Genomic DNA, 20,917 nt, shown 5'->3' on the forward strand with positions numbered 1-20,917 from the left:
GAAACTCATAGACTACTGCAATATGACAACATGACAAGTGCTGTGGACCCTGGCTTGGTTGTGGTTTTTGGGGACACACACATATTTTTATCTGAACATATGTCTAAAAAGAAAACGTTTATTGGATGTGGTCAGGAAATAGAAGAATTGGCAATAAATAATACAAGGGAGGAGAGAGGATACTGATGTCACACAGTGTAATATCAGGGACTTGTTAACATGCTGTGATATTTGGTCAAAGATAATTGCTCTAGCGCCACCCGTGGAAGGGGTCACATTAGGAACCTTGGACAAAATTCTAATTCTTCTGCACACAAGCGTTCACCAAGGACCTAGTATGTGCTGTGTACTTTGATACAGTGACAGTAAGCAAATGCAGAAGTGGCATCCTGAAGTTTGCCATGGGAGAGCCCCAAAGTGATGTTACTGAGTCTGCTACGGTGTGGGGGAAGAATACAGTGAGTGGAACTGAGCTGTACTTTAAAAGACAAGGAAGGTGGTAGACCTTGTAGGGATGGACTTTTCAGACAAATGGACTGACTTCTGTAGACTATACAGAAAAACACTGGCACAATCCAATAAGGGAAGGGAAGCCTTAGACACTATTTTTTTCAGAACCTTGTCAGCCCTTGATCATATAAAGTCGATATACTATGATTTAAACCCATACTTTTAGACTGCTCAAAATTATATCTGTCATGATAGGACGGTAAAGCATCATGATTCAATAGTATGTTACCTTGTTTTGTAATTTTTAAGAATTTCAGACTACCCTATGTAGATGTCTATTATCTGCTGCCCTACGTCCTTCTAGGGTTACACATAGGTTCAGAGGGCATGAGGTTCAAAGTGCTTACTGAGCAGATGATAGCTTCATTAAAGCCTCACTGCCCTTAGTGCCTGCCAGAATCAGGAACAGGACATTGCATCTAGAACATGACTCACCTAGTTCTGTAGTAGTAGTCTCTTGCCATGATGGACTGCACACTTAAACCCAGTTAGTGTCTGTCTGGGGTCTCTCAAGTAACAGCTGCATGTGCTAAGATTTCCTGATGATCCTGTTTCTCCTATAACCAGCTTCATAGCCTGTCTGTGACACCATAAACAATGTCGTGACTCCAAGCATTGTTATCTATGGAATGAGGTTGACAGTCACAAATCAAATATGTTACAAGGCTCATCAAACAGATGTTTCATGTGCCCCCAAATCCTGATCTAAAACAAAACAGTTCTCATTGGAAGTGCTATTTATTAGATAAAGTCCTGGACTCTCCTGCCCCCAAGTAAAAACTTTCCTACAGATTTGTCATTTGTGATACCGAATTTAAAAATTTTGAAGGCAATTCAATTAGGTTGCTTTGTAGGATGCTTCCTAGTTAAGGAGTTAAGGATTTGAAATTACTGTTGAAAATCATCACGTTTCAGCATCACGAATGTAAACCAAGGGAAAAATGCGTTTAAATGAGTTTCCAATAATCCTCGCAATCTTAGACGACTGTATACTTATGATCAGAATTGTGACTGGGAGATCAGCTTTGTGGGGGTGGAGCCAATTGTTTCTTCCTTGGTATGTGGCCCAAAGGAGAAGAAATTAAATTAGTGGTGTGTACTTATCCCAGTGTTCTCCCAGGGGACACGCCTGAAATGTCTAACTAAACAAATCAAGAATCTAGGAAACATGATCAGCCTTCCCCTCCTCACACTGCACACACATTTTCTGAAGGTTTGCTCTCCCCCCACCTCCCCCCACCACTGCCTTTCTATTTCCTTCACTATTTATGCACTTTAATTTTGTTTTACTGTCGATTTCTTCCCTCTCCAAGAACTCTCTTTTTCATTCATTCATTCATTCATTCATTCATTCACTCATTCATTCATTCACTTTACATCCCTATGACCTGATCACAGACCCCTCTCAGCACCCCTCACATCTCCTTCCCTATGCCCCCTTCTCCTCTGAGAAGGGGAGATCTTCCCCTGGGGATCACTCCACCTAGGCACATCGGGTCTCTGCAAAACTAGGCACATCCTCTCCCAGACAAAGCTGCCCATTTAGAGGAACAGGATCCATCGACAGGCAACAGATTCAGGAAGAGCCCCCACTCCAGCTGTTGTGGGACCTGCATGAAGACCAAGCCGCACATCTGCTCTGTATGTGTGGGAGTCTTAGGTCCAGCCTATGCTTGCTCTTTGGTTGGTGATTCAGTCTCTGTTTAGTCGACTCTATTGGTCTTCTTGTGGAGTCCCTGTTCCCTTCAGGTTCCCCAGTCCTTCCTCCAACTCTTCCAAAAGACTTCCCCAGCTCCATGTAATATTTGGCTGTGGGTCACTGCATCTGTTTTCATTGGCTGCTGGGTGGAGCTCTCAGAGGACAGTTATGTTAGACTCCTGTCTGCAAGCATAACAGAGTATCATTAATAGTGTCAGGGATTGGTTTTTACCTTTATATATTGAGTTTCTAACTGTCCCTGATTTATTTCTCTTATATTTCATGAGCAATTATATCTTAAAACCATTAAAGTGTTTATCAATTGAGCCCAAAATAAACTAGCATTAACCTCTTCTCAAATACTTCAAATTTTTAGAATTTAAATTTAGGTTTGGATCTTACCTTCTGTGCTTTTCAAAATTTCTCTAGTAGTCAATTGTGAAAATATTAAAATAGTCAAATGTGCCAGGCTAGCTTCTCTTTTGTGCTCAAGTAAGTTTTTAAGCAAGATTTTTAAGATAACAAAAGCCAGAAAGGAAAGATTATTCGATGTAGCCACAGTGGCAAGAGGGACAAAGACATCCAATGACTCCTGTCCACTTCAGTCTATCAATCGTCAGGGTCTTGACATGAGGATAAGGTTTGAGTTGGAAACAAGAGGTACACTTAACGAAGCAGGATCACTAGGCGTGGTCACCTGCCCAGCACTGTCTCAGATCCAAGTTTCTTTTTTGAAGTTATTCTCTACTTCAAGGTCCTCTGACAAATTTCTTCTCTGACTTCAGCCCTTTCTTCTCAGAACTGGAAGTTTTTTTCTTCATGTCCATTCTTTTAACAGTATGAGAGCCAAAGAGGGGAGTGTAATGGCCTATTTAGATCATATATTAATCCCACCCCTATTAGACATGTTTTTCCAATTTTGAAGTGAACGGCCTGTGTCTGGTGTCTGGAGAGTGGCTCAGCCGTTTGCCATCACCCACATGACAGCTCACAACAGTCTGTAACTCTCGTTTTGGGGGATCTGATGCCCTCTTCTGTGTACTCCATTCATGTGGTACATGGACCTACATGCAAGCAAACCAAGCATACTCACAAAAACAAAAATAAACAAGTCTTTAAAGAAATATGCCTCCGTCTTAAGCAAATATCATGAACAGAGTATAAGTAGGCGTCAACATGAGAACATGTTCAGGTAGTATCAAGCTGCCCTGCATAAGAATCATGTTTGCAGAAGCTCTTGGCTGGACCATCTTGTTAGTTTGACACAGCGTCTCCCAGTGAAGTCTAGGCTACCTTTAAACATATGGTCCTGCTTCAGTTCCCAGTGTTGAGATTGCAGGTAAGTGTTCCCACGTTCAACATAACTTCATCTCATTCTAGCAACTTCCTTCCTTGTGTCTGAACGGTATTCACAAAGACTTAGCAGAGATTAACTCTGGTAGCTTCTTTTCTATGGTCCCTCATAGTTGGGACCAGATTTGATCTTAACGAGAAGTGAGATATACATGACCTTGGAGACTGACGACCTTCACGTTAGTTTTAGTCACTGCATCCTCATAGCAAATATGCACGTGATATTATTTTTTTTATAGACAGAAATAACCAGACCTTTTGGATCTTCAAATTTTTGCTCATCCCCAATGAAGATGTGTGTTCTTTTATCCTCTCTTGCAAAAAAACTGAAAAACAGGATATTACTTCAAACAGAGTCAACAGACCACTTTTTATTTGCAGCATTAGATCATGACTGTACTTTTTAAAGTAAAAACCTATGTTTTGTTGGGGCCAGACCTTTGTGTCCCACTGACCTCAGATGAGATGCCCAATGAGATGTTCATCATCTCGTCCTCCTGCCTCCATTTTAATACCTAGAGTTGGGATCAGAGAAATGTGCCACCCTCCAGGTATATGTGGTGTTGGATTAGAGTTCAGGCTTCCCCGTATGCTAGACAATCACTCTACCATTGGCTGGCAGCTACACCCCTGGCTTTGGGGTAGGATCTTAAGAAACGGAGGTGAAGAGGAAGAGAGAAAGAATTTTGGGGCTGTGAGGAGGAGTCGCCATGGAAACTGGAGGGGTGATTTATTCCTGGAAGAAGAAACAATGTTAGTAAATGAAGAGAATGACCATGATGGTGTGTTTAGGGAAAAGTTAACCATCTAGAATTGAGCAGAACAACTTTCATGTATAAAATGGCTACAGGCACTGTTAAGAAAGTGAAGAGAGTTGTGGAAGGAGCATGGAATCTGAGTTAAGTATAGTATACTGTTGCAACTGGATATGAGTCAGAGGAAATTATAGTTGTTGTTTTAATCAACCACAGGAACCTATCTGTGATTGTTCGTTTGAATAAATGTCAGTTTCATGGTGTCAGGAATTGTGTATCTCTCATTTTCAGTTGTATCTACCGTGCTTGGCACAGTGCAGGACACATGTATTAAAACAAAACAAAACAAATCAAAAACTGCCTTGAGGGATAATGAAGTGATTCAGTGGGTAAAAGTCACCTTATGCCAGACCAGTGACTTGACTTCAATCCCCAAGTTCCCATGCCGGAGAAGGAATGAACTGATTCTTGCAAGCTGCTCTCCAACCTCCATGAATGCACCATGGTATGCACAGCCCCCCAAACATATACATATACACCCAAAAGTAAGTGAATAAAATGTAATAAGCTATACTTAAAAAACTATCTTGAAAACTAAATAAGGCCTTCGTATCCCACATGTCAACAAGAGTAAACCACAGTCCAGTGGTTAAATAGCTTCAATCACAAAATGAGGAGAAAGTCAGAGAGATATATTATTAAATTTTATTTATTCTCCCCTGTAAAGAAAAATGGAAACCAGGTCTAAATATATCTTGGAAATCAAAAGGCTATTGAAATAAAAAGCAGCATTGTGACTCAGAGAAACTGTGGAAAATAAGTCTGTCTGTGAACGACATCGTCTTAGAAATTTGACAAGTGAACTGCGATGGATCTGTCATGAGACTTTAAGGATATTTTACTGATATTTTTCATGCTTTATGAATGCTTTTCCATTTGTTTGTCTCTACAAAGCAAAGCAAACATTTCAAACATGTCTCCTTTTTTTCCTTGCAAAACCCAGAGACTTCAGATAAGTTATTTATGCAGTGTACAAAATAATTTTCAAAGCTGTCCAGCACTCCTTCATGATGGCTACTCACTTCTGTAATAAAAAGAGGCACTATTTTTTAAAACAGAGTAAATAGGCTTAGATATTTTATTACTTAAAGATATTCAGTCCTCTAAATTGTAAAGATAGAATTCTCAGACTTACTAGGTAGTCATGAGCATTTCTAACACGTATATTAAATTTTTACACACATGTGTACATAGTTTATTAGATAGTAATTTCATCTAACTTTGAAGACTTACATCTCCCTCCAACATCCCAGCCTGGTAATTTTCCATTGTTTGGTTCTTTGTGTGTTTAAATCTTCCAAGTAAATTAATTCCTTCTTTTTAAAACACACATTTATAGAATAACTTAAGGATGGAAAAACAAAGATAGTATTTTGGTGTTCATTAGAATGTTGGTTTAAAAGCCCCCTTTTTTAGCATTTTATATTTGGCAATAGTCAGGTTGAATTTTGCCAATGACTTTTTCTCTTTTTTTCAAACCTGTTTGTGTGTCAAGAAAAATCCGACGCATATGTTTCTGATTCACTTGTATTCAAACCATCCAAATGCTGCTTAGTTAGTATACCGTTTAATGTCCCAAAATAATATAAAGTGCTTTTAAAAATAAGCCCATAAAGTCCATTGGCTTATGAAGAAAGTCATTATCCATTATGTCAAAGTAAAACTTTGGGCTTACAGTAGGAGATTTACAAACACCCCTAAATTTTGTATCCCTATCACAAAAAGACCACTGGAGTATAAATCAAAAATTAAATTCTATTGTAATCGATTCATGTCAAAGACAGAAATTTAGTGATAGCTTATAGATGAGTTATAGTTTTAACTTTTGACAATTAATTTATAGAAGATGAAAACTGAATAAGCTAGCTACTCGATAGGGACTATAAGAAGAAATTAGGAAAATAGATGGCAGAGTTTGGGTTTCTGTTGTTGTGATAGACATGAGACAAAAAGCAACTTGGGGAGGAAAGAATTTGTTTCAGTTTGTAGTTCCACATCATAGCTGATTACTGATGGATGTCAGGGCAGGAACCTGGATGCAGAAGCTGATGCAGAGGTCACGGAGGAGTACTGCTTACTGGCTTCCTCCTCATGGCTAGCTTGCTCAACCTGCTCTTTTTTTTTTTTTTTTTTTTTTTTTTCGGAGCTGGGGACCAACCTAGGGCCTTGCGCATGGCAAGCGCTCTACCACTGAGCTAAATCCCCAACCTTCAACCTGCTCTTTTATGGAGGCCAGGGCCACCTGCCTAGGGGGGCGGCACCACTCATAATGGACTGGGCCTCCCACGTCAATTGTTAGTCAAGAAAATGCCCAACAGGCTTGCCTTCATGCCAATGTACTGGGGGATTTTTGTCAATTGAGGTTCTTTTTTCCCCCTAATGACTCTAGGTTGTGTCAATTTGCCAAAGTTCTAGCCAGAAAAACTGACCTCTTGTCAACTTCATACAAACACACACACATACACACACACACACACACACACACACACACACACACACACACACACACACAACTATTCAGTTACAACCTTTCCTTTCTCACTGGTTCCCAAGGAGGTTGTTAATATTAATATTTTTATATAAAACATTATCTTAAATTTTAAAAGTCACAGAGTATTTAAAAATGCAAACCCTTTAAAAGGCCATTCCCTTTAAAATATACAAAGTCTTTCTAATATGCCAAAATCCTCCGAAAATTGCAGTCTCTTTTAAGAGCTCCAAGTCTTTCAACCGTGGGCTCCTTCAAATCAAAAGTAACAAGCCGAAGACTTTATTTCAAGAGGAAAGGTACAGTCACAATCAAATAAAAGCAAAGCCACACTGTAAACACTTCAAACAAAACTGCAAAAACTTCAGTGTTGAGGTCTGGACCCACCCACAACCCTTGGAGCCCAAAGAGCTCCATCTCTCCACTGTTGCATTTTCAGTACATGCGGTTTGTCTGACAGTCCCAGGGTGGCCTCACTCCGTGCCTGCTGCTGTCCTTGGAAGTCATCCCATGGTACTGGCATCTCCTATATGTTGGGGTATCTGCTGCAACTGGACTGCACCTCACTGAGAATCTTTCACGGGATTTCTTCAGAGACCCTGCCCCATAGTATCAATCCTCAAGTTTCCCTGACCTCTTCAATTCTGGGGCTTTTTATTGTAAGCGAGATTGCATGTTCAACAGTGGCCTCTTATAGTTCTAAGCCTCAGTTGATGTCCAGGAACCCTTTATGCCTCCCAAGGCATACTCCTTGGGAGATTCTTACACATTGCCAAGTTAGGCTGCTACTCCAACATATAGCCTTGTTGTGTGCTGACCCCAAGGAAACACACACACACACACACACACACACACACACACACACACACACACACACACACACAATTTGTCCTCTATTAAGTCAGTCTATTCTTGATCACAGCTGATTCTCAGCCACAGCTGTCCAGTATCAATTTTCCCAGCAATGAAAAGTAGTTCTGAATTCAATCTCTCTCTCTCTCTCTCTCTCTCTCTCTCTCTCTCTCTCTCTCTCTCTCTCTCTCTATATCTTTTATCTATCTATCTATCATCTATCTATCTATCTATCTATCCTATCTATCTATCTATCTATCTATCTATCTATCTATCCTCTCTCTCTCTCTCTCTCTCTCTCTCTCTCTCTCTCTCTCCTCTCTCTCCTGAGAGTCTTTCAGGGGACTCTTATTAAGCATCCCTCTGAAGCCTTACCAGTCAGTTGTCCATCAGCTGCACTAGTCTCAGGACTACTAAGTTCCCACAAGAGCTCATTAAACTTTGAACACTCAATGGCTTTTCTAGCCCCAAATTTGAAAGTCATTCCACAATTCTCCCTCAAAACAGGTGGTCAGGTCTGTCATAGGAATATCACAATCTTGGTACCAATTTCTGTCATAGTTGAAGTTTCTGCTGTCCTGATACAACACCATGGTGAAAAGGGAACTCGAGGAGAAAAGGGGTTATTTCAGCTCAGAGTTCCACATTACAGTTCATCGCTGAGGGGAAGCCAGGGAGGGATCGGATGCAGGAGCTGATTGATTCAGAGCTCACGAAGGAGTGCTGCTTACCGATGTGCTCCTTGTGGCTTACTCAGCCTGATTTATTTTCCACCCAAGATCACACCAGCCCAGGGGTTGAACCATCCACAGTGATTTGGGCCTTTCCACATCAATCATCGATCAAGAAAATGCCCCAAAAGGCTGGCCTACATGCCGGCCTGGTGGGAAATTTTCTCAGTTGAGATTTTCTTTTCCAAAATGACTCTAGTTTGTGTAAAGTTGAAAAAAAAAAAAACCAAACCATTAGCCAGCACCATAGATTAAAATATTAACCGTGACAACAACAATGGAATAGCAGGATGATGATCCCTCTGAAAGACGTGTGGAGCTGTGTTCGATGGGAGTAGCTGGCACACGGTAGGGCAGGAATCAACGTTCCTTGCTCTGCATTTGGGTGGAGCTAACTGTCAGTGGCACGACTTTATCGTAGGGAAAACTCTTTCATTGCAGTGGTAGGAAAGATTAACCGAATGTGTTTTTTCCTTGGGTAAATTTACAAAGGATAGCCATTCCTAGAGGACCAGTAGCGTTGGTAACATTGATCACACAGACACACATTTGTCTACTCAGATGTTACCACCTTCCCTGCTTATTGGTTCACAAAGCTTTCCTTACAATTTTACCTTAATAGTAAAAAAAGAATTCACCCCCCAAGATTACTGGGAAAACTTAAATGTCTTTAGCTTCTCAGACAATAATGTTGGAGTATCTTAAAACTTTTATTTCCTAGGATTTTCCCCTGTTCTCTAGCCCTTAACTTATAATTTTTATTTTTAATCACTGTGATTCCACAACTATTATAATGATGCCAATAAGGGCCAGTATTTGTCTCTTTCTGTAACCTTGAGGAATTTAAAATATTATATATTAATATATGATATATGCAGGATATTGCTAATCCTTAATATATGCAGGATATTGTAACACACCAATAAATTATTTCCCTAATACTACATTGTCCTATATCTTCTAAATATGTTCTATTAACATTAGAATTTTCAGAAGTTTCATGGTGACTTTTGGTACATACCTTATTAATAATCAGAAACAAATATGACAGCATCTAGTGGTTTCATGTACCTCAAGTCAATGTGCAAATTATCAAATTTACATTATAAATGTAAGCAAGTTTGTGTGAGTCAAAATCGAATCTGTTTTTTTTTCCTTTCCTGAATCTATTCTTTTAAAATAGAATTGTCTGGTTAAGAAAATTACCCTTAGTTGGGTTGGGGATTTAGCTCAGTGGTAGGGCGCTTGCCTAGCATGCGCAAGGCCCTGGGTTCGGTCCCCAGCTCCAAAAAAAGAAAAGAAAAAAAAAAAAAAGAAAATTACCCTTAGCATACATGGGACTGTCACTGAAGCCTCAGGCGAAGCCATCCATCTATTATTTTGTGTTGCCAAATGACTATTGATCTGTTTCAAAGGCCAGATGATCTATGTCGCTGATTAATATCTTGAAATATCTTTTGACAGTGCAAATAAGTAGCAGAAGAAATTATAGACCGAGGGTGATGGTTTCCTTTTGACCCCATTGTTTTGAATGCAGTATGTCCCTATCAGTTATTGAAGTTCAAACAGTTGAATTATATCCACCGAAGGATTTTAGAAAACATTTTAAGATTTAATAGCATTCCTATCCATTATCTGAATCTTATCTTAGAAAGAAGTCACAGTCATTTAGAACCTCTCCCCTTTGGTAAATTTATAGTAATGAACATGACTGCTGGCCTCAAATAAATAAATAGTGAGCCTCTAACTCTCAGACCTGACACGAATCACACATCCTGCTCACTGTTCCAGATGGAAAAGGAATATATACAACCGTGCTTTGTTCTAGATGAGTATGACCTCTGTGTATTGTCTAATGATGGGATAATTAGATCATGAGTTTTGAATGAATATATAAGAACAAATGAAGAGGGCAATTGGAGAAGGTTTATTTTTAACTACTTTAAGAAACAGAATGTGTAGACAAAAGTAGACATTTTCTTTATAGTCCAGAAATTAATGTGTGAAACAAGCAGATTTTAGAGCTCAAATACTAGAAAAAAAAAGTCTGAAAAATGACAGCTAATGCATGGGGTTGTTCTGTTAGGTAATGAACTACGGGCTACCGGGGATGCCTTCCATTGAGTTGACCTTGATTTACAATGTAAGTCACTAAATCACAGAAGATCAGCACTCAGGCCTTTCTAAGATCCTATCAGATAGCAACGATCCAACTGTAACCTTACCCTTCAGACACCACCCGTGCTTAAGTACCGTACACAGGAAGTGCGAAATGCATAGACACCCATCATCTTAAACAGGCCACATTAGTACCCAGAAGTCAAAATATCTTCTTGTATAGGTCAGTGATGGAGACATCGGTGGAGACCATGGAAGAAAGAAAGGTCACCCAGCCTTTCTTGCATGTGTAGAAGAGAACTAGTAAACATACACACATTCTCAAGTAGTCATGTAAGAGACCGCATAGACGTTTGTAATTGAAAATCTGAGATCGTTAACATTTCTAGAGAAACCTTACAGCATTCACCAACTTAATATTCTCTTTCTTCATAGGATCTTAGGAAAGCTTTCATTGGCAAAGCAAAACATAAAGTTCAGCCTAAAAATTTCCAAATTTCTGAATAGTTCGTATCATATTTTTATATCATTTAAAAGGCACTAAGGCACGACCTACCATCATGCATTAAGTTTTGGAAATTAAAGTTTTGTTTGAGTGAAGACCTTAGATATTTTAAAGGCAGTCAAAGAACACAAACACACTGCTCATTTTAGCATTAATATTAAAAACTTATCCAATGAGAAAAACCCATGTACATTCATGGTAAAAATGGCAGGATTTCTCCTCAAAAATAGATATGATTGAGATTTTCTCTGACGTTTGAGGTCAGTATTTTTTTTTTTTTTTTAGCTTCTCAAAGCCATGTAAGTTGAGACCCATGGGTTTTACAAGTGGGATAACATCTTAGAGCTCATCACGGAGTACGGATCTCTCATTTTTGTTTCAATTGCCCTCTGTCCACTGCAAAAGAATGAATAAATCTCAGTTTGCCTTTTGCTTCTTATGAATATTTAAGGAAACCTGATGATTACTGTTAAATTTCTGCATCGTCCAACCAAACAGCACGTTGTGATTTTCATAAACTACACATGCTTTATTCTATCAAATCACATTTTTGTTCTTTATAAATCTCTGCTTCTGCGTGTTCTTATCCCGGGCACAGCTCATATTGACACCAATCATTCTTCTGTGCTAATACTCCATGTTTTTTAATCCTACAAAGCAATTAAAGGTTTTACCTCCCAGGACTACCTTGAATTCATTTACAATTATTACGTTAATTTGTTTCTTTTATTTGTGTGTGGGGTGTCAGGGTAACATGTCTGCCACTTTGTGAGTGTGGAGTCACAGGACGCCTCGCAGGAATCCGTTCTGTCCTTGCACTGTGTGGACCCTCAGGTTTGGCAGCAAGTATTTTTACCCACTGAGAGTCTTACCAGCCTATTAATTCATCTAAAGTAAATATACAAATAAAATGGCTGAGATCCTATTAATAATATTAATGAATCTTAACATTAGCCAGGAGTTTACTAATAGCAAGCATTACGTTGAGTTTCTAAAATCAGGTTTTTAAAAATCTCATTTGTTCTTTGCTTCTGAATATGAGGGTACTTAGTTGTAGGTACAACAAGACTCTTGCTCATTAACTAAAACCATTTTCAGATCTAGCTTCTTTGTCTTCAGCTGTGCACTTTAGAGCATTCTTGTGCAAGATCCAAAGTGAAAAAATAATCTTCTAATAAAACAGTGGTATTGAAATAACCATTACGGGAGAATAATGAATTTTAGACGAGCTCTACAAGAAATGGCCTCTGAGTTCTTATACTTTCTCCCTGTATTATGATTTGTCCCCTGCAAAATGACAGCATTCCTGGTATGTTTTCTTTTTCAAAATTAAACTACTTCAATATTTCTTTCAGCTTCTTATATCATCATGATTTTCTGAATTCATAAATTAGAAGAAAAATATTTTTCTTCTGTCAGTCATTCACTCCAACATTAAATAAAGCCTAATTTAACTTATTACCAATTTGATAGTGAGCCTCTCTCATTTTTGTGCTGATGAATAATGTTTTTTGATTGATTTACTTTCTTTTTTTTTTCTTCTTTTTTTCGGAGCTGGGGACTGAACCCAGGGCCTTGTGCTTGCTAGGCAAGTGCTCTACCACTGAGCTAAACCCCCAACCCCTTACTTTCTTTTTTTAATTTAAAGGTTTTTTTTTTGAGAATTTCATGTATGAGTATGATATTTACATAATTTCCATCCCTCCCTCTCCTTACTACAATTCCTCCCTCATCTCCCTTTCAAATTATTCATTAATTATCACACATACACACACATATGCACACTCACAACACACAACTTACTGAGTCAATTTTAGTGTTGCTTGTGCATACAAGGGTATAGGATGACTACTTGGGATTAGGTAATTTATCAGGGTGCAGAGTTGAAGAAAACTGATTTTCCTCTTAGCAGCCACTGAGTGCCTGAAACTCATCTAGGAGTGGGGCTTTGATAAGTTCCCCCTTTTTTGTCGGCATGTTTTCTGGTGATGTCACATAGGCCTTGTTTAGACAGCTATAGTGTGAAGATTCCATGGGTACCAGCATCCCTGTCATATCTAAGATACTGTCTTGCGGCAGGAATTCTGGTTCTCTGGCTTTTATAATCTTTCTCATCTTTCCACCATGATTATCTCTGAGTCTTAGGTGAAGGGGTTGGATTGTAGAATTATCATTTGGGGTTGGGCATCCCATGGTGCATTTTGGCCAGTTGTGGATCTTTGTAATAATTTCTATCTGCTGCAAAAGAGATCCAGGTGGTCTCCAGATCAGTACAGGATATTGCCATTGGCTTTGGTCATCTCCCAGAACTTTCAGATAAGACTTTCTCGCTGAAGGCTCCATGTACTTCAGAAACAGTTTAGAGAAATGGAGCTGGAACTGACCTGCTCTCTGATAACTAGTTCTCAGAGTATTTAGTAGCAGAAGATAGAACAAGCACGAATAACATGCTTGCATAAAATAACCAGTAGTCCTATCCAGATGAAAAGCCAAGAAATCTCAATGGTGCAGTACTGGCATTTCTGCCTTGGGGTCAACAATGATAGTCTAGTTGGATTTCAGTCTTGTTCAACGAGAGGGATATCATGCCTGGTGTTATAAGCCCAGACAGCTACCAGTGGCTAGAGAAGACATGTGCCCTAGAACAGAACCTACTGTTACCATACTCCTAAAACACCGTAATCGTATTGTTTCTTTTGAAGCATCCCTTCTAGGCTGGCACATTTATTACTGGGGAGGATCCCACAAGTTACCCATGGATTACATTAAGTCTCACTTTTAGTTTGTAATCTGTGGATTTGAGAAAATCTTATAATGAGATAAATCTGTCATTCTATGATCAGAGAGTAGTTTACCCACAGAGTCTATGCTCTGTCCAATGACTGCCTGCCCATGCATTCCACAGTGCTGGGCAGTTGTCGATTTCTAAATTTCACCACTGTTTACCTTCTTAGGCATGTAACACAGTTAGAATCACGCAGGACATAGTCTTTTAGTGTAGCTTATTTCACATAGGACCATGCATTTCCATTGGTTGATACCTCATTTCTTTGTAATCACTGATTATTATTCTACCGTCTGGATATACTATAGCCTATTTATCCATTCCTCTAACGAAGCATATCATGGTTGCTTCCAACTTCAATTTGGCACATCTAATATAGCATCTGTAATTTTTTTGTGGAGGCATTTTTAACTCTATGCCAAGGTTTGTAGCATCATGTAGTAAAAGCACGTTTAGCATTGAGATGGACTTGGTGGCACAGGCCTGGGATCACAGCCATTTAGGGTGCTGAGGAACTACCATGGTAAGTTCAAGGATTGCCCGGACTGTACAAAAGGCTCAAGACTGACTACCAAAACTCATATAAGCCCTGTCTTAAACACAAACAAAGGGGCTGCGGATATAGCTAAGCGATAGTATGTTTGCACTGCCTGAGGGCCCATGTTCTATCCTTATTACCTATGAAATATTTTGTAAGAATTTACCAAACTTTTTCCGAACATGTTGTACAGTTGTACAATTCTTTATCGCCACAAATGTTGCATAAGTGCTCTCCTGACTCTGGCTGTCCTAGTAAGTGTGCATATCTTGAGGGCACTGGACGTGCACATCTCTTCACACGCCTCTGAATGCCCTCCTTGGTATAGGGTCCACTAAGTCACTGCCCCACTTTTTGCTTCTGTTTTGAGACAGAGATCCTGAATGTACCTCACAGTGTCCTTCACCTTCCGATCTTCCTGTTTTCATGTCTGGAGTGCTGGGTTGCCGTACATAACCCCACTCCTGGCTTACATTCTTTCCTCGTTGACTTTTAAGGAGGTTATTTATGAATTCTGAATGCTAGTCCCTGAACATTTTCTCCATGTCTGTAAACTGTCTATCATTACCTTGACAGGAGAGGAAATTTTTTTTTAGATTTATCTATTTATTTTATGTATGTGAGTACACTGTCACTGTCTTCAGACACACAAGAAGAGGGCAATGGATCCTATTACAGATGGTTGTGAGCCACCATGCGGTTGCTGGGCTTTGAACTCAGGACCTCTGGAGGAGCAGTCAGTGCTCTTAACCACTGAGCCATCTCTTCAGTCCATTAGAGAAATTTTTATCCTAATGAAGTTCAGTTTATCAGTTCTTTCATTTTATGGATCTCCACATTCATGTAACGTACCAATAAACACTCAAGCCTGTGGTTTATCCAGTGAAAGAAAATTCACTCTGAAAGTGGTCCAACATGCAGTTTCTAAAACTCATAATCCTTCCACAAAAAGTCAACCTTGAATCTACCCTGCTCCCTCTCTCACCTTCCATCCTCCCAACACCCAAGCTAAGAAGCAGATAGTGACATCCCTGGTCTTGGGATCTTGGCTACCAAGATTATGTTTGGGAAAGCAACATATCAGAAAATGTTTTCTGCAAAAACGTTGAAAAGAAAGTTCTGTTTTTACTGGTTAGCAGGCTTGGATATTTTTATTCCCCAAGAAGAATTGTTGTTTTGAAATCATCATATTCTAAGCAAGATCACTGATGATATAGAATCATGATTCTAATTTTTAAAAATCTTTGTTTTGCTACGTATTCTTTTTGTTACCCAATACTTGTAAACATACTGTATTTGTGGTCTGTTTTATATATATATAATTATTTCTAATAGGAAATAACTTACTCTTTAATTTTTGAGGTTATAATTACAATTCACCCTTCCCCTTCCTGCCTTCAAATTCTCACACACCCTTCCTCACTCTCCTTCATAGCTTCTCTTTCATTAACTGCTATTGCATGCATACATACTCATATATATATGCATATTTATAAATGGAATTTGCTCAGTTAATACAATGTTACTTGTATGTATGTTTCTAAGACTGACCATTTGGCACTGGGCAACCAATTAGTATGCTCTTCCCTGGGGAAGACCTCCCCTCCCACTCCCAGCTTTCCTCAGTTGTCTGTAGATTTTGTGTAGAGCTGAGGCCTCTGGGACTGTCCCCCGTCCATAATACTCATTGGTGCCAACCTTGTTCAGTTCACATTGAGTAATCATGTTCACGAGACTTTGTGGGTGCAGCTCCTGACATTCTTAGGAGACACAATTGTATAACAAACTCGCTGATCCTCTGGCTCGTACAAGGTCTTTGCCCCTGCCCCCTCCCCTTTCACTGTTCCCCGAGACTTAGGTGTGGAGGTGTTTTGTAAATGTATCCATTGTGAATAGATGTGATAGAATATATTTCAATAGTTGCTGGGAGTGGAAGTACATACCTGTAATGACAGCATTTGGGAGGTGGAGGCAGGAGAACCAGACATTTGAAGTCATTCTCACTTGTGTATTGAGGCCAGCTGGACCACATGAGACATTGTATAAAAAAACAAAACAAAATAATTGAACAAGCCAAAAAAAGGAACATCTCTAGCTATTTTTATCATGTTCATATAATTTAACAGCTAGATTTTAAAAGCAAAGTCTTACATTTTAATTCATAATATATTTATAATTGAATGAGGGCTATATTATAATCCGCATTTACTTGCCCAAAGTTTAGCATCACAACTCAAGAACACACAAGGAAATAGGTTTTAAAAGCAGCAATTTAAAGATAAATGTAACTTAGCACTGGTGGATTTAAAAAACTGTTGAAAGGTACAGTTCACTCTTAAAATTTATTTTATGTGTATAGGTGTTTTCTGCATTATGTCTGCCCCACAGGAATTCCTCGTGCCCATTGAGGCAAGAAGAGGTTGTTGGGTCCCCTAGACTATAGTTACAGATATTTGTGAGACATTGGGTGCTAGAAATTGAACCTGAGTCATCTGGAAGAGCATTTAGTACTCTATACCACACTGAGCCACCTCTCCAGGTCATTTCAGCATTTTAAAGTTTTCATTTAATGAAAATGGATATGAAGGTGTTCTGCTAAATCTCTATTTTGTGTTTTATTTTCCAAAAATTCAAAAAAAAGTAGCTATGGAGCAACATGCTCGACAAACAGTACGTCAAGAACATCTCCCTGTGCTTCTCATGGCCCATCCTGGGCTCTTCACTATGCTCTACTGACGCTCTGAGGGGAAAATGTTTTTCACAGTAATGCCATCTCACAAACGCTGTGAAATAGTTAAACAAGATACCACATCACTGAGTGTCCTCTATTCTTTACATGAGTTTAACTTCTTGATGATACCTGAGATTCCAAAGTAAATTATAAATTAACCACAGTGCTGGTGTCTGCATGCTTTACAGACAGCACACTGGGAAGAAGAAAGAAAAATTTCATCAGAGCCAGGAGACTTTTCAGGGGTTCTGCGTTGCTGAGTTCAACCTACAGCCTGTCACAGGTTCACAAAGTCAAGGGGAAAATCCTCCAAATATTGACAAACGAAAAGCCAACACGAGAAGTCAATAGCATGATTATTAATATTTAGAGTAGAGAATAGTGATTGGAAGCTCACATGTAACACCCCCATGCAAAGGGCTATTATTCTCTCTGTAGAGTGATGTATTCATTTGTGAGAAATAGACATTTGGGGAAATAATCTGCCTTTCCAGGACTGGCTATTTTTGAATTATAAATGTTGTTAATATTGTCATATACATGGCCACTGACAGACTGTGATGAGAGTTGTCCTTGTTCTTCACAGTGTGGGAAGTATTTTATAGAGAGACGTGGGAGAAAAACATAATAACTTACTAGCATCAAGTGGGGAAAGGACTTTAGGGTTGAAAGTGCTCTTAGAATACGACCTTGCTCCCCACCACAGCGGAGTAGCTGTTTATTGACAGTGATGGCTGCTGGGGAGTCACTTTACCCTAGGAGTGACTGTTGGTAGGAAGCCCATGCCTAAGGGGGTGTCATACCACCATGTATTAGCTCCACCATTGATTAGCACCAATCAGACTCAGTGGGTAAATTATAACAATTAATTACTAATAATTAATTTAGGAGGAGGACACGGTCTTAGGAGGGAGACGTGATGAGAGTATCTGAGGGGTAGTGGGAGGGATTTGCAGAAGAAAGTGGACATGATCAGGATACCTTGTACACATGTGTGAAAATTTCATAGAATAAATTATAAGTATTATTTTAAAATCTGACCACTCTTTGAGTCTTATTTTAGTGATTTTAAAAAGATGCAACCATTGCTTTGTGAGGAATAGATATGGGGATGCTTGTTAAGGAACAGATAAACTACCAGTTGCTCTTGCTTTAGCACCGGAAGTGTTAAGTTGACTGAGTACAGGAAAACTGCCCGCGAAAGTTCGCGTCTTGTTTTCCAAGAAGAATACTTGTTATCTTGCTAATTCACCTTTATGAAGGAAATGAAAGAAATGGCTTCTAAAAGCATTTCTGTTCACGTACGTGTTTGTGCTGGAGAAAGCACATTGCTGTGTAGCTCAGGCTGGCCTCAAACTGAAAACAGCTCACACGTTTTGGGTCAACCCTGAATCCTAGATCCCAGGAATGCATCCCTATATCTGGCTCTCTGGGTTTCAAGTCAATGTGTGAGCAGGAGTTAAACGTGGACACTTACTCTTCATTAGGTATTTGGTGTCTGTTCTCTTCATTTATTTTGTTTTCTCATTGTTAAAATGTTTTATTGATCTTCTACCCTTCATGGTAGCAGCTTATAATCGTGTATAGAGTGTCAGATTAAGGTCAAATCATGTCAAGTCTTTAATGAACTCTTCTGTTCTCTGTGATAACAGTGTTCTGGATAAGTGAGTACAAAGCGACGCTTTCTTCAGACACTCACTTTACCATCACGGCATTGAGTGCTTTTCTAAGACCGTTGTCACCGTGTAAACCAAACACCAAGCATTAAGCAAATCTTACGGCGGATACACGTGAACATAAATAAATTCATTTCAATTCTAAAAGCACGTCTGTATGGATACCACGACTCATCGAGAGTCTAAAGATCTTTGTTGATTCTTGCTAGTCTGTGGTTTACTGCGGCTTTATTCACGTCTCCTATTCTTTTTAAGGAAAGAGTTTTCTCAGTGTAATACTTTTTTTTTCTTAATATAAAAAGTCACGTAATTGGAAAGAAGACTAAAAATAATTCATTCTTCTTATGGTTTGGTGAAAAGAATGTTTCTGCTTTCTTAAAATAAAGGAGGGCCATAAGACAAAATGCTAGCCAGTCTTTCTGGGGTATGAGAGGGATGATGTCTGCAAGGCTCATAGGACCCCAGGGGAATGGAGCTATATAAAGACAAGAGCTATTAAAAGCTAAGAGCTTTTGTGAAGATAAACTGCAATTTTTGGTCTGAGATTCATATTTTCGTCAGATGAAAATTGGGGCCAAGGAAGAAGTATTTGGTGGGCTTGCCATGCGGGAGGAAGCGTCCCTCTCATTTCAGACTGAGCCTGTGGAAGGAGACATACTTGATTTTCTACCACCGCAGCTCTGCTCTCCAGACTGTAAAATATTTGAATTTGCTGAAAAGCATCCACCATGGACACAGACCTCTGGCTCTAGTCCTGTGTGTCTCAGCCTTTCTTTCCCTGGGTCTTCCTTTCCTAGGGTCTCCTGAGCTTTGGTTCTCAAGAATTGTGTTTCCGGCCACATCCCAGTTACTTGCCAATATTTCTGCTCACATGCACTAACGTCTTTTTCCAGCCCCCCATCACATCTCAGAACGAAGGCATCAGATGCAAAGTGCTTAGTGATAGAAGTAACCTTTGGTGAAAACTCATTCCCTTTCAGGCTTCTCTGAATGTGCCCAGTCACAGAGGGAAATGACTTTCTTCAAAAACTTTATGTTACTTGGAATTGTAACTATTTCCTTTTTAATTAAAAATTTTAAGTTAAAATATAATTATATCATTTTCCCCTTCCACCAAATGCTCCATGGTGATTGAGTGTATCCTTCCCTGTGTGAATTCGTGTTGTTGACACATGTTAGTCCACCAGTAAGTCAGTCTCATGGAAATGGCATGACTCCCCCCAGGTCAGGCTGGTGTGGGGTGGGAGAGAATGGTAAGGCCTTCCCCAGTCCAAGTATGGATACTGATGAAAGGTTAACTTTTGGTTAAAAGCAGCATATGCAAAGAGTATTATCCACACAAGGATTACCACTAGCTCATTTCCTTCTTCAGCTGTGTATTCTAAATCCGCCTCCTTGTCTAGCTGTGCATTAGGAATGCAGTAAGTTTCTGGAAGCTGGTGCATTTCTATTAGAGTGTCCATCCACTCAATTTTCTTGTATACCAGTCTGATGATTCTTCTTTGCCAGATCAATCCCAAAGCCGTGCAGGTCTTGGCAATTCCTCCCTCCAAACTTTCTCATGTCATTTCCTTACTTCTAGAAATCAAGACTATTTTCCCCATGATTAATGTGTGTGTTTATGTGTAAATATGTAAATAAAATCTGCAGAGTCAGTTATGCATTGCTAGTATGTATACAATTTCAGGGATGACTAGTTGGTATCGGGAACCAGCTAGGGGTCTGATTCCTGGGGAAGACTAACTCTCCTGCTTGCAGTAGTCTTTGGTTGCCTGCTGTTCTTTGCTGGGGCAGGCCTGGTTATGGTCTCCCCTCTTGTGATAGCATGTTCATTAGTTTTGTCTTAGTTCGGGTCTTTCCTAGGCAGCTATACTACTGTGGTATCATAGATGTAACTTTCCTATAATTTCCAGGAGACACAAACTTACTATGAATTCCTGGTCTTTTGGTTCTTATGACATTCATGCCCTTTGTCTGCAACATTCTCTGGTGTATGTGTAGTGTGCTAGATGTGTCCGCTGAGCCTGGGCATCCCCAAATCAGTTGATCTCTGTGTTACTACCCATTGTAGATTTCTGTAATGGTCTCTGTGTGATGCAAAGAGGAGATTTTTTGA

At 39.4% G+C, this 20,917-nt stretch overlaps 1 protein-coding gene across 2 annotated transcripts in view; it reads left to right on the plus strand.

The window, feature by feature from the left end:
- The window catches only part of Bmp5 (bone morphogenetic protein 5), a 126,358-nt gene that overhangs the window by 60,461 nt on the left and 44,980 nt on the right, over positions 1-20,917 (plus strand). The gene's annotated exons all lie outside the window — the stretch shown is intronic.

The sequence above is a fragment of the Rattus rattus genome, chromosome 8, assembly GCF_011064425.1.
Source record: "Rattus rattus isolate New Zealand chromosome 8, Rrattus_CSIRO_v1, whole genome shotgun sequence".
In the NCBI taxonomy this organism is placed as follows: Eukaryota; Metazoa; Chordata; class Mammalia; order Rodentia; family Muridae; genus Rattus; species Rattus rattus.